Below are 12,274 nucleotides of genomic sequence, written 5' to 3'. Positions count from 1 at the left end.
AATGGCATCGAGGTGCTCCCTAGCGAGCGGCAGACCAAGTGGACGTTCATCGCGCTACTGGGGGCCCCGCCAGCCGGACGGCTCGGTCCGCTGGCTGTGCGGCGGCTCACTGCTCAGCTCGCGCCACGTGCTGACGGCGGCGCACTGTCTGGTCAGCGTGGCGCCCAGTCAGCTGGTTGGTGCGGCTCGGTGAGACCCAGCTCGACACCACAGCCGACGGCCAGCACGCCGATCGGGACGTGCTGCGCGTCGTCGTGCACCCGGAAGCGTGTCGGTCATAAGAACGACCTGGCCATGCTGACGCTGTCGGCGGCCGTGAGACAGCAGCCGGCACAGCTGGGCTGGGTGCGGCCCGGCCAGCGCGCCACCGTCGCCGGCTGGGGCGTGACGAGGTTTGCCGGCCGCCCCGTCCCGCGTGCTGTTGGAGGCGGACGTGACAGTGACGGATCCGGCCGAATGTGAGCGCCTGCACCTGGACGGCGCCGCGCCCAACTCGCTCGTGCGCCAGCTGTACCCGGGCGGCTTCGGTGGCCTTGTGCTGTGTGCAGCCGACCTGACTGGCGGTGGCCGGGACGCGTGTCGCGCCGACTCCGGCGGTCCGCTGGCCGTCGGCCCCGCCGGCCGGCAGCGGCTGGTGGCCGTGGTGTCGGGTGGCCGCGGCTGCGGCGACGCGGACTTGCCCAGCATCTACACCGACCTCAGCAAGTATACCCGCTGGATACAGCAGCAGCTGAGCGACACATCTGTGTTCCATGAAACGTTCCAAAAACCCTTATTTGCACTTTAGCCTATTCGCCTAAGCTTTCTTGGGTCAAAAGGCTGAATCGCAGTCTTCTAGGAAAACAGAAGTACGGGGTTGATTCCCCGCGGTGCCCGCCCTTTCTACCAGGGTGAGAGTTAAGCGACGCATATGGCCTCGGCAGCTGAGTACGTCGTAAAACTGCAATGTTGACCACCTAAGCTCTCTCAGCAAAGCTTATGCCGCGATGTTGAGCGCGAAAGATTATGTTCGAATGTTATCAGTGAGCGAATTGGTCAAAGGATTCGCAGAGGTGTCCATAGTGTCAGCGAGAAGAGTGGCTTTAAGTAGATGTCACGCGCGTCGTGTTAGATGTGATTGTTTCCGCGTTACAACATTCTTACGCAATCGTGCAAGCTGTGCGAGCGTTTCCACGTGGCATTAAGTCTGCAAACACAATAATCAGCATGAAATCACGAAATTACTTTGGTTTATCACCTCACAACATCAGGACCACATCTTATGAACACGCGATATTTGACTGGACTCGGCTCTGAACCCTGGCTCGACACTCCGTCCGGCGATGGAGAACACTTGAGGTAACTGGAAAGACGGGCGAGGCGCACCATGAGTCTGGCTCGGGATCTTGTGGCGCCTTTCGGGGTCCACTCTGGGAGGACCTCAGTGGGACCACAACTTATTCCCCAGTGCGCCCCACGCTGGCGTGGACCGCAACCGACGGCGCCGGCCCCAGCGGTGTTCGGAACACTGGACCGAGTCACTGGGTGGCTCTGTGGTGGCGATAATGTGGTGAAAAACTCCTCGCTCGCGCCCACAAAGTCACGGCGCATTGGCTGAGCCAGACTCAGACGGTCGTGTCTGTGACGTCACGCACTGGGATCAACCAAACCGCGGCGGCATCGGCAGCGCAAAGCCAATGCTGACACCCAAACGGACGTGAAAGACCCCAAACCACACATCAAACGGCCATCAAACGGTACCACAGCCCCGAGGGGGCCGTGGGCGGGCCGCGGGCCGCGGGCGGGTCGGTTGTACCACAGCCCCGAGGCTGCCGACGCGCCGCTGGACTCAGGCGTTCCCAGCTTCAGCTGGCTCAGCTGCTCCAGTTCAGCTGCTTCAGTTCCTGTTGCACACCGCACCTCTCACATAGAGGACCGTCACCTAAGCTCCTGTTATGAGAGGCTTCACAACGCCTCCAGGACGAGGGCCCGTCATGCGCGCCCTCGCTGGCAGGTCAGCACAGTTCACCCCGCCTGGCCGCGTCCGCCGCCGCGCCACTACGGCCGCTTGCAGTTGCGCCTGCTGCTGAGCGTCGATGCGCCGCTGACTGGGGAGGGTGCCGGTGGCGGCGGCGGCGTCCGGCCCGGCAGCTCGTCAAGCTCCGAGGGCGCTACGATCTGCACCCGCTTGTTGGCCGGCGCGGGTAGGCTGTGCTTGCGCTCGAGACTGGAGGTGTTGGCACGCTGGATGTCGGGCAGGCTGCCGGCCAGCGGCACCGGTGACAGCGGTAACAGCGCCTGGTCCCCCTCCTCCGCCGGCTCCTCCTCCTCCACCTCCGGCAGCTGGCTGGCGGACGCGAACACCTCACTTTCGGGATCCGGCTCTGGCGCCGGCGGCTCTGGTGCCGGCGGCTCGTGCCAGTGACCGCGCTGCTCGTCCCACGAGCGGCTGAGCACGGGTCCGCCGGCCCACGACTGCCGGCTGCGCGCGGCGCCGGCCGGCGCGCGCACCCGCACACTCGGCGCCTGCACGAACACGCTCGGCACGGAGCGGCGGTGGCGCTCAGCGGTCGGCGCCGGTGCCGCCGCCGCCACGTCTCGCCACGCCACCCGCTCGCCCTCGCCGTTGAGAAGACAGGTGACCTCCGGCCGGCCGCCGCCGGCGCTGACGGCCTCGGCCAGACTCTGCTCGCTGGCGGCCGGCGGGTACGTACGGGTGCCAGATGACCTCGGCGCGCTTGCGGCGCCGCCAGCGCGCCGGGATGAGGTTGCGGCGACTGCCAGGAGACGGAGCGCTTGGGCAGCCGGCGCTCGGCGCGATTCGGCGCCGACATGGAGGTGTGGCGCTCCACCGCGCCGCCGCTCGGCGCCAGGCAGTGGCGCCGCAGCACTGCCTCGTCGCTCGTCGAGCTGGTGGCCGAAAGCTGCGGTTCTAGTTTTGGTCGACAGGTGGCAGGGCGGTCAGCTTGCGCAGCAGCCTCCGGGCCCGTGTGATCCAGCCTTCGGTTTGATCTGTGGTGGCGGATGTGGTTGTTGACATTCGAAACATGGCATCAGGCGACTCGTGAAGGAGAACGCGACGGCTTGCAGATCTGTGATGTCACGGGACTGACCGGATGGGGCGAAAATATACCACCACCACCCGCCAACTGCTACCCGCTGGTTGCTCCCACAGCGTACTGAACTGGAATGGGCGTATTTGGCGACAGAACATGAAATTATTTGGATGCAGCAAGCACTATGGCTGCTAATAGATGAGATGTTCAGCTTTGGCATCGATGATCAGGCAGAAATAACGACCGATAACCATCGTGCGAACTCTATGCTCGCCTCATGTAAAGCAGTTTGTAACGAAGTGCATGCCTCATAATGCCCCTACATCTTCAGCCCATTTCACACACAGCCGCTCGTACTTGTCACCTACACTAGTATCCTTCCACCACCCTGGAAAAAGCGCGCGCAAATCTCACACGCATCGGTTTGCTGCCGCCGCGTGAGTTAGCCCACGGGCCACCAAGATCACACCAGGCCAGGTCGTGGACTCCACCACCACCACCAGGTGTAGACTCCACTCCAGGACACTTCAGCGCGGTCAGCAGCAGCACAGAGCGGGGCGGCGCGCGGCGGGGGTGGTAGAGCGGCTCACCGGCGTGTGGCGGGGTGGGTAGAGCGGCTGACCGGCGCGGGTCGGGGTGGTAGAGCGGCTCACCGGCGTGTGGCGGGGTGGTAGAAGCGGCTGACCGGCGCGGGTCGGGGTGGTAGAGCGGCTGAGCGCGTGTGGCGGGGTGCTGGAGCGGTTGACCGACGCGGGTCGGGGTGGTGGAGCGGCTGATCGGCGCGGGTCGGGGTGGTAGAGCGGCTGAGCGGAGCGGGTCTGGGTGGTAGAGCGGCTGAGCGGCTATGGCGGGCGGGCAGGCGGCGTCTTACCCACAGCTACCTGCTGATTCCGAGTGGCGCTGCGGCCGCATCTTTGACGCCGTGCTGCTGGAGGAGGTGCGACTGCGTCCGGAGAGCAGCGCTTCGTCCGGCACGCTCACAGCGCCCACGCGCGGGTCACGACCTGGGGGCAGGGGGCACGCGGGTCAGCAGCGGCCCGACGACCTGTTCGTGGTGCGATCTGGCGCGGCATGGCCTGGTGACGGATGTCAGGGCAGGTCAGCTCACGTCATTTGGGCGCGAATGTCGTGGAAAATGGCCGACCACAGCGTGGGACAAGGCAGAGCAGGGGGGGGGGGGGGGTCTGCAGACGTCCCTCCCGACGCGCCTGTGGCTCTCACCCACGGGCCGCCAACTGAGATTAAGACATTCTGGCTTAGCACGGCAGCCCTTCCATACGCACCGCACCTTCTTTTGTCCACGGACCTATCAGCCCCAGCAAAAAGTATGCGCATAGGTATGCAGAGACATTATAGAAAAAAACAGAGCACCGTTTTTAATACATTCCTTTGTTCCTGTTTCAAATCGAACCAAAGTGTTACAATATTTAGTTGTACTAGCCCCACATAAATGTGCGAACTGACCATAGCCGAATCAGTAGCCTCATTTTTAGCTGTTAGTTAATGACACCTGCTGCAACCATTCGGAATTGCTCGCATCTGGCGCGAGGTCGTCTCATTCTGGTACGCTGGAGTACCGAACAAAGTTCGGGCACCTATTGAAAAGAGCACGGGTATGAACAGAGGCGGGCAGCGGCGCTGTCTGACAAGCCAGTGTATCATCCACGCCCTGCTGAGGTAGTCAGACGCTGGCTGAAACACTTCGGAGCCAAGACAGTGATGGTTTTGTCAGGTAGAATAGCCACCGTGTTGTCTAGACGTGAGCCGAACATATCCTTATTTTTTGGAAATGTTTTGCGGCGGACGTTATAAAAAAACACCCGATTCAGCTCTGAATGGAAAAGGACAATGACGCAAGAAGTGAGAACTGAATCGACCGCAACTTGCGAGGGTCAGAAGGTCAAATGTGCTCAGTGCACGCGATTTATAAGGAGTATGTGCACACGTGAACGATGCATCCAAAGGCGGGAAAACATATCTGGGCCACGCCATTCATCTGTTGGTTGTAAGGCCAAACGCGCAGTACAATTCCACGGTCCTCCAAAAATTTCAAGGTTTTCGACTAGGCTATTACCAATGCTTTATTGGCGACATGTTCCACAAATTCAGAGCGTCACCAATTGCAAATTGACGCATAAAAAGCCAGCACTTCGGGTGTTGAACTAGTCGATGTGTAGTACCCAAGTCACTGACTTACTGACGTCGAAATTTGCCAGTAAAATATGATTCTAGGCGGTCGCGAAGCATTGGCATTTGATGAATACACAACGCTTTTCCCAAGCGTGTTATAAGCACATGTTTTTGCTACTGAGGGCGCCGTATGTCTACAAACCCAGATCTCATTCGGACACAAAGCTATGTAAGACACAAAGGAATCATCGAAACATCCGAGGCATGACAATGAAGCAGTAACTGAGGTGATGATGTTGTGGAACAATCATTTGTTTTCAGTCGCGCCAAGTAACGGTGGCTTTGATGTGACGGGATGAGGGTCATGGACTCGTACCAGTTCGCCAGCGTGCTTTCATCATCGGTTCTGATTGGCTGACGGTCGATCGGCCCTCTATGTGCAGCCCTTCAGCAGGTCTCTTTGTGAGAAAGATACCATCGCATCTGCAGCGTTGTCATGCATGGGTGCAGCCAAAGGGAGGTCCCACGGGGTCATTTGCACTCGCGGATCATTAAGAACTACGGTTAGGTTTGTTGGTATGACTTATTAAACGAAGTAGTAGTAATAGCAGAGTACGCGGACGTGAAAGCTGCTGCTTGCTATATATTTTTGTGGATGAGGGAAGAAGCACGCAAAGTCTTGCGAGATACATATCAAGCAATCTGATAAAACTTGAGGCTCGCTGAAGGTGTTCAGATCAATTAGGTTGAATCATAATTACAATGCATCGCTATTGTTATAGTAAGTAAGCCCAGTCTACCTTACTCCTACGATTATTGATGACAAGACGAGCTCTGGCGAAGACTCAGAGATTTATGGCGTTTAGCAAAACAAACGGCCCATCAGTCCGCCGACCAAACAACAGCAGGCGAACTACGACATCACTGGTCAACAAAATTAAAATAAATATACGGGCTTCAATTCGAACCGGACGGCATGTGAGTGCCGAAAAGCCGGGTACTGCAGAAAATTCTGAGCAGAACAGAAGCCGAGGTAACAGAGCGAAACCTTCTGCGCCACTCGTTAAACGTCACGTCAAGTCAACGTCACGTCAACGAGTACCCGATGACGATGGACTGAGATGGATGAACGACAGCAGCCTCGAATCGATGGACCCGTCCGCCGCTGTGAGAGGGCGGGTCGGCCTCTAGGCGCGTGAACCAGAAATCCACAGACAACCCAAATTCAGAGTAACTCTCATGTGCTTGCCGGTGAAGCCAGCTGGCGCCGGCGGCAGTCAGCTGGCGCTGGCGGGGGGGGGGGGACAGCTGGCACGGCAAGGGTCAGCTGGTGTCAGCGGGGGGGGGGGGGCGGGCAGCTGACGCCGGCGGGGTCAGCTGGTGCCAGCGGGGAGGGACAGCTGGCGCCGGCGAGGGGGGCAGCTCGCGCCGGCGCAGTCAGCTGGCGTCAGCAGGGGTCAGCTGGCGTCGGCGGGGGGGGGGGCAGCTGACGCCGGAAGAGGGCATAACTCCACGGCGGGGCAGGGCGAGGGCGGGGGGGGGGGGCGGCAGGCTGGCGCTGGTGGAGAGCACTACACTGACCGTCCATCATGCCGTTCTCAGCGGCGATGCTGCCGAGCGACGTGGAGCCGAAGAATGCACCGTCCTCGTCGCCGCTCTCGTCCTGCTCCTCCTTGATCTCGGCAGCACAATCGTGTGCTGCCTCTCGGGCACCCTGCAGAGCGGATGGGGCTTCAGCACGAAGCGGAACGGCGCATTGGTGGTGAGCTCCGCCCTCGGCGCGGTCTCGCGGCTGATGGGGTGGTGTCCCGGTGGTGTCCCGGTGGTGTCCCGGGTGGTGTCCCGGGTGGTGTCCCGCTTGCTAGCCGCCCCGTGAAGCGGTTGTCTGAGGCGGACGCGGCACCACACACGGCTGTGGGGCTCCTGCAGACACCCAGCCCAAAACACCTGTCGTTAGAAGACTTTCATCAGAAGCGTATGGTCACGGCCGTGCTGCCAAATCGAAATTCTCGAAGGTTTCGAGAGAGAGGTTCGGAGTATTTTAGTGTATGACATGACAGCATGACGCTTTTCAGTCTCCATTCATATTTTTTTTCTACCACCTGTAACCCGATCTGGACAAAATCTTTGAGCGTCCAATTATATCGTTAATATTCACATACCATTGTGCGGCACGCTATCATCACGTTGATTTTAACCTTCGTAAATGAGTCGGGAAATTACGCGCCGATACAATTAAAGACACTCGTGCTCTTGTTTCCTCCCAGGATGTGTTTGCACAAGTACGCACGAGCTGCTGGACGACGGACTGAAGTCTTTCACTGATCCCTATGGTATGCGTCCATCCGAGGCCCGCTGTTTGCTGGCAGGGCCACATCGGGCCACTGACTGTCATGTGGCGAAGCGCCCGCCGGACTCCACAGAGAGCCGCCGTCTCCCCCGCCGGTGCTGCCAGACCACGCCGACCTTTGGGGACCGTTTGCCGACCGCCAACGAAAACAGCAAAGCGGCTTGACCTCGGCGTGACCCGCGTAATCCTCGGCAGCGGTCTTCCTCGCCCTCCGCGCGCGGCTCCGGTCCGGCAGTTCGCACCTCGGCCGCTGGGCGGCGCTGCGGTCGCAGGCCTCGTCCGTCACCTCCGACGAGCCGCTGCCGCCCGCCCTGGACCGTCGGCGGACCAGGCATCGGCGCGTGACGGGACTAACGCAGCCCCCCCCCCCCCCCCACTCTCGGCGGAGGCCGCGCCGCTGCTCGGGTCCTGACACGACTGGGTGGAGGGCACCCCGCGCGCTCCCGATATCTGGCAGCCGCGCGGCTCGGCATGAACAGCTCGCCCACACATGCCTCCAATAGCTCGGATGACTGGATTGCGGTACATTGTTCGGCAGCGAAAGCTTTCCGTATGTTTGATGTCGATACACCTAACTGTCGAATTCAGTGCGGTTGACCAGCGAAGCTTACATGCCAATTAGTATTGATTTCACCTCGACTCCGATGAGCATTGTCGGCCCCTTTTGTTAACGCTTCAAGACCGACACAGACACGCCATGACACAGACCGACACAGACCACGTCGTGATGCGATGACACTAATCGCTCTTTTGCAAGACGGCCCCCGTTGGTTTGGTGTGCACACAACGCACCCTTGTGAACAGCCAACAAGCTGTGCTTGCACCCACCGGACTACAGGCATGTGGACGCGATGTTCGCTGGCCTCGCAGGCGAGCCTCGTCAGCTGCTATTTAAAAGCACCATAGAACCGCACTCTGGCCCATTCATTTCGCTTTTATCGCCTTGCAGTTGACGGGCATCTCGGAGATTGGGTCCCAGCTTATCAAAGATGTTCGCTTTGGTTGGCGGCGGGTAAAGTACAAAGGTCGCTGTGCCCGGATGTCATGGTGCATCGCAGTGATTCTACAGCCGTCAGTACCACGAGTGCAGAGTTATAAGAAATTGGATGTGGCAAAGGCGCCAGAGCTCTTTTAATGAGGAAATAGCGAAGTCATGGACTAGCTTGATGACGTTTATGTGGATGCTGCCAAACCTGCCAAACGGCCATTCTCCACCCGTCATCACCGCAGTTCGCTATAAGGTCTGCTAAAGAGCTGCAGCTCCAGTTAGGAGCCAATCGAATTACAGCCCGGAGCTGGCTGTCGGCTTTGATGTAACGTGTGTGAAGATAGAACCTCCAAAAACCTTGCAACAGCCCTGAACGAATAAAGAGCAGCCGTTTTCTGTAACAGCGATGGATTCACAAGCTACAATGAGATCAGTCCATGGAGGCGCCCCTAAAGAGCCACAGCGTCGGTTAGGTGGGCATTAACCGAGCTACAGTTCCACCATCACCCCGTGTTATCTTTGTGAGCCGCGGCTACGGAAGCAGGAACAAAGGCCCCTTTATCAGACAACGGACTGCCACTCGCTTAGAAGCAGCCCGGAGCAAAGCAGAGCAGAGACACAAAGACAGCCCAGGGTGGGGCCAAGTCAAGCGCGGCGAAGAAAGTTGACGTAGTGGAGGATTGGTTTGGCCGGTCTCAGAGAGCTATGAATGTTTTGAAATTAGTTTGTCTAAGCTTGTCAGCCCAACATTCTCTAGATAACATCGAAATCACGAGCTCGAAACGCGTGGTCTACCGTATAATCAAGGGTCTTACCGTATAAGAGTCAGCTGTCACTTTCTGCTAAAAATTGGGTTCATTGCGATGTTCTAAAAGCAGGTCGGAAGTTTCAAAAGCAGGTTTTCATGTCGGAAGGACGTGGGAAGACAGGGTTGCAGTCTCTCCCGGCCCCGCGGTGCGTTTTGTAAGAACGCTGCATGTGAAGGAGGCTTGAGCCACGTCCAAGACCACAGCGGTGGCCCCAATGTGCTGGTAAAAACGCGCCTTCGGGCGGTTAGATCCACAGCTGTTAAAAACGGAAATGGGTCGAATAGTGGCTTGCACGAAACAAGAACAGCGGAGCGCACCGCATTCTCGACACAATCATGGGCTTCGAATTCCGGGCATGTCCTCAGAGGGCATGTTCGTTCAGCGGGCCTCTTGTACCAACGCTCAGAGTCTGAGCGCTGGTACAAGAGGCAGACACGCCTAGCACGTGAAAACGTCTCTGAATTTCTGGAGAACAATACGTGTTATGCGTATGACAATACTCAGCTAGGGCGGGGGAGCTGTGCGACATACCATCTGTTAATCATCCGTTGAGTGCCCGGTGGATTTTTGTGGTCATGCACGGGGTAATTTTCAAGTTTGTGTTTTATGGCTTATTTCCGTGTCTGTTATAACGTGCTTTCTTCCACAGGCTTTTGGGCCCACAGGCTGAGCCGGTAGAGTGTGTCCGAATAAGAACATCTTCATATTCATCTACGATAAACAGATAAGGCAGAAACCATACGTTCAACTGAATTTACGCGCTTCGTGAGTTATGACATTGAAACAAGAGGGCTTGTTGTAAAAAAACATGTGATTCTAGGTTGTAGGCGCGGTGCATAGCAATGGGGGGTAGGTACTTACAATACCGCGGTCTCTGAATGCACGGTCTTTCCCACGGCGGCAGGAACACGCACCTAGCACCGACATGCCCCCCATTCTGGCCCTTTACATAGCCTCTTTGGACTCCTGGATTAGGATATAGTTCAGCATTAAACGATTGGGAAGAACTCGTATTTACGCCCTGACGACAAGAGGGCAAAGGTTGCCAGGATTCCACAAAAGTTGACAGCCTCAGCAACGTTGATAGATACGTCAACATCAGATCTTGAGAACCTACGTCAACCAAGTTTGCACTAAGTCCATCAAATGCACACGATTTGAAAATGACCGATAATGCTCAAACACTTTTGCAGCTTACAAACATTTTGCACACTTAACTTCCCGGTGCACATGTTTTCATAGCACTGCATTTTAACAAGGGCTTAAATGTCGTATTAGCTGTGTTTTGCCGCCGCGTGTTGTAGTTTCGTATTGGTGTTACACAAACCCTTAAAAGGTTTAAGTTAACACATTTCTTGTCAGGGCTTGTAGGAAAAGATCACAATGCTGGGGCTACATGACAGATCCTGGTTGGCTTCTGCATGCAGCGTACAGCAAAATAAAATTGGCTGTGCAAAAGTGCACCATACCGAGACGACTGTAAAAAGCGCAGGACACAGCAAACACCACTAAGCTGTAGGTCAGTCCTGTGATGCGGTTTGTGATGCGGTTGCCACGTCATAAAAGACGTCCAATCCCCATTTCGTCTCTGCCGCGCAACGGACCATGACGTCATAAGTGACGTCATACCTCTGGTGAGTCTGCCGGCAGCAGACCGTGACGACCGCCTCTGCACGAGCACTCACTTCATGCTGTCGACTGATCCGCGGTACGTCGGGATCTTGTACTGGACGGACGCCTCTGTGTACGGCAGCGTCAGACCCGGGTCGTCGAAGTACATGTCCTTGACGAGCGGCGGCCGGCGCACGTTCAGGAGTCGACGGATCAGGTACGACACCTGGCGGCCGAGGCTCGTCAACGGCGAAGACGAGTTAACGGCTTGACGAGCGGCGGCCGGCGCATGTTCAGGGAGTCGACGATCAGGTACGACCTGGCGGCCGAGGCTCGTCAACGGCCGAAGACGAGTTAACGACTTGACGGGCGGCAGCCGGCGCACGTTCAGGGAGTCGACGATCAGGTACGCCACCTGGCGGCCGAGGCTCGTCAACGGCCGAAGACGAGTTAACGGCTGAACATTCCGGGGGGCACCTGGCGGCCGAGACTCGTCAACGGCCGAGGACGACTTAACGGCTTGACGAGCGGCGGCCGGCGCACGTCCAGGGAGTCGACGATCAGGTACGACACCTGGCGGACGAGGCTCGTCAACGACCGAAGACGAGTTAACGGCTGAACATTCCGTGGAGCACCTGGCGGTCGAGGCTCGTCAACGGCCGAAGAAGAGTTAACGGCTGAACTTTCCGGGGAGCCCTTACTGAGGGCTGGCGGGGTAGACAAGACCAATGAAAAGCCTCGGGAAGGATTTGGGAAACGTCTGGGAAGGACTTGATCTGGACCAGCGAGGGGATCTGACTTCTTCCAGGTGTTTTCCTCGCGTTTGCGCCTGAGCGCACTAGCCGATACAGCTGCTCTATCGAGGTGCGTACGGTGACCTTAAAACAAACAAATGAAAAATATCGGGAAACAAAATATGGCACGCGATCTCATCAGCAAAATAACGTTAGAAATCCTTTAAAATGAATGTAATCTGCATGACGGAATATATATATATATATATAATATATATATTAATATATATATATATATATATATATATATATATATATATATATATATATATATATATATATATATGTTAATTAATATATATATTTGGGGGGGGTACCAGAGCGTTCCCACCGTTGTAGAGCACGTATGAAAATAAAGTTCGTAAAGCAGCTTTTCGACCCGAACAAGTCCTGAGCAGGTGAAATATTGCCACTTTTCGGCCTGGTCTTCGGCCGCAAACGGATGGACGGCATTTTCCGTCCGTATGTCCGATGTTGAAATGAAAGCTTCAGAATTGTAAGCCCTGAGGGAAAACTCTTGGCAAACGGAATAGCATCAAACGAATTAGAGGATTGCA

The sequence above is a fragment of the Pollicipes pollicipes genome, unplaced genomic scaffold (genome assembly GCF_011947565.3).
Source record: "Pollicipes pollicipes isolate AB1234 unplaced genomic scaffold, Ppol_2.1 Scaffold_4295;HRSCAF=5057_pilon_pilon_pilon, whole genome shotgun sequence".
Lineage (NCBI taxonomy): Eukaryota > Metazoa > Arthropoda > Thecostraca > Pollicipedomorpha > Pollicipedidae > Pollicipes > Pollicipes pollicipes.
Note: the sequence above shows the minus strand (reverse complement) of the source record.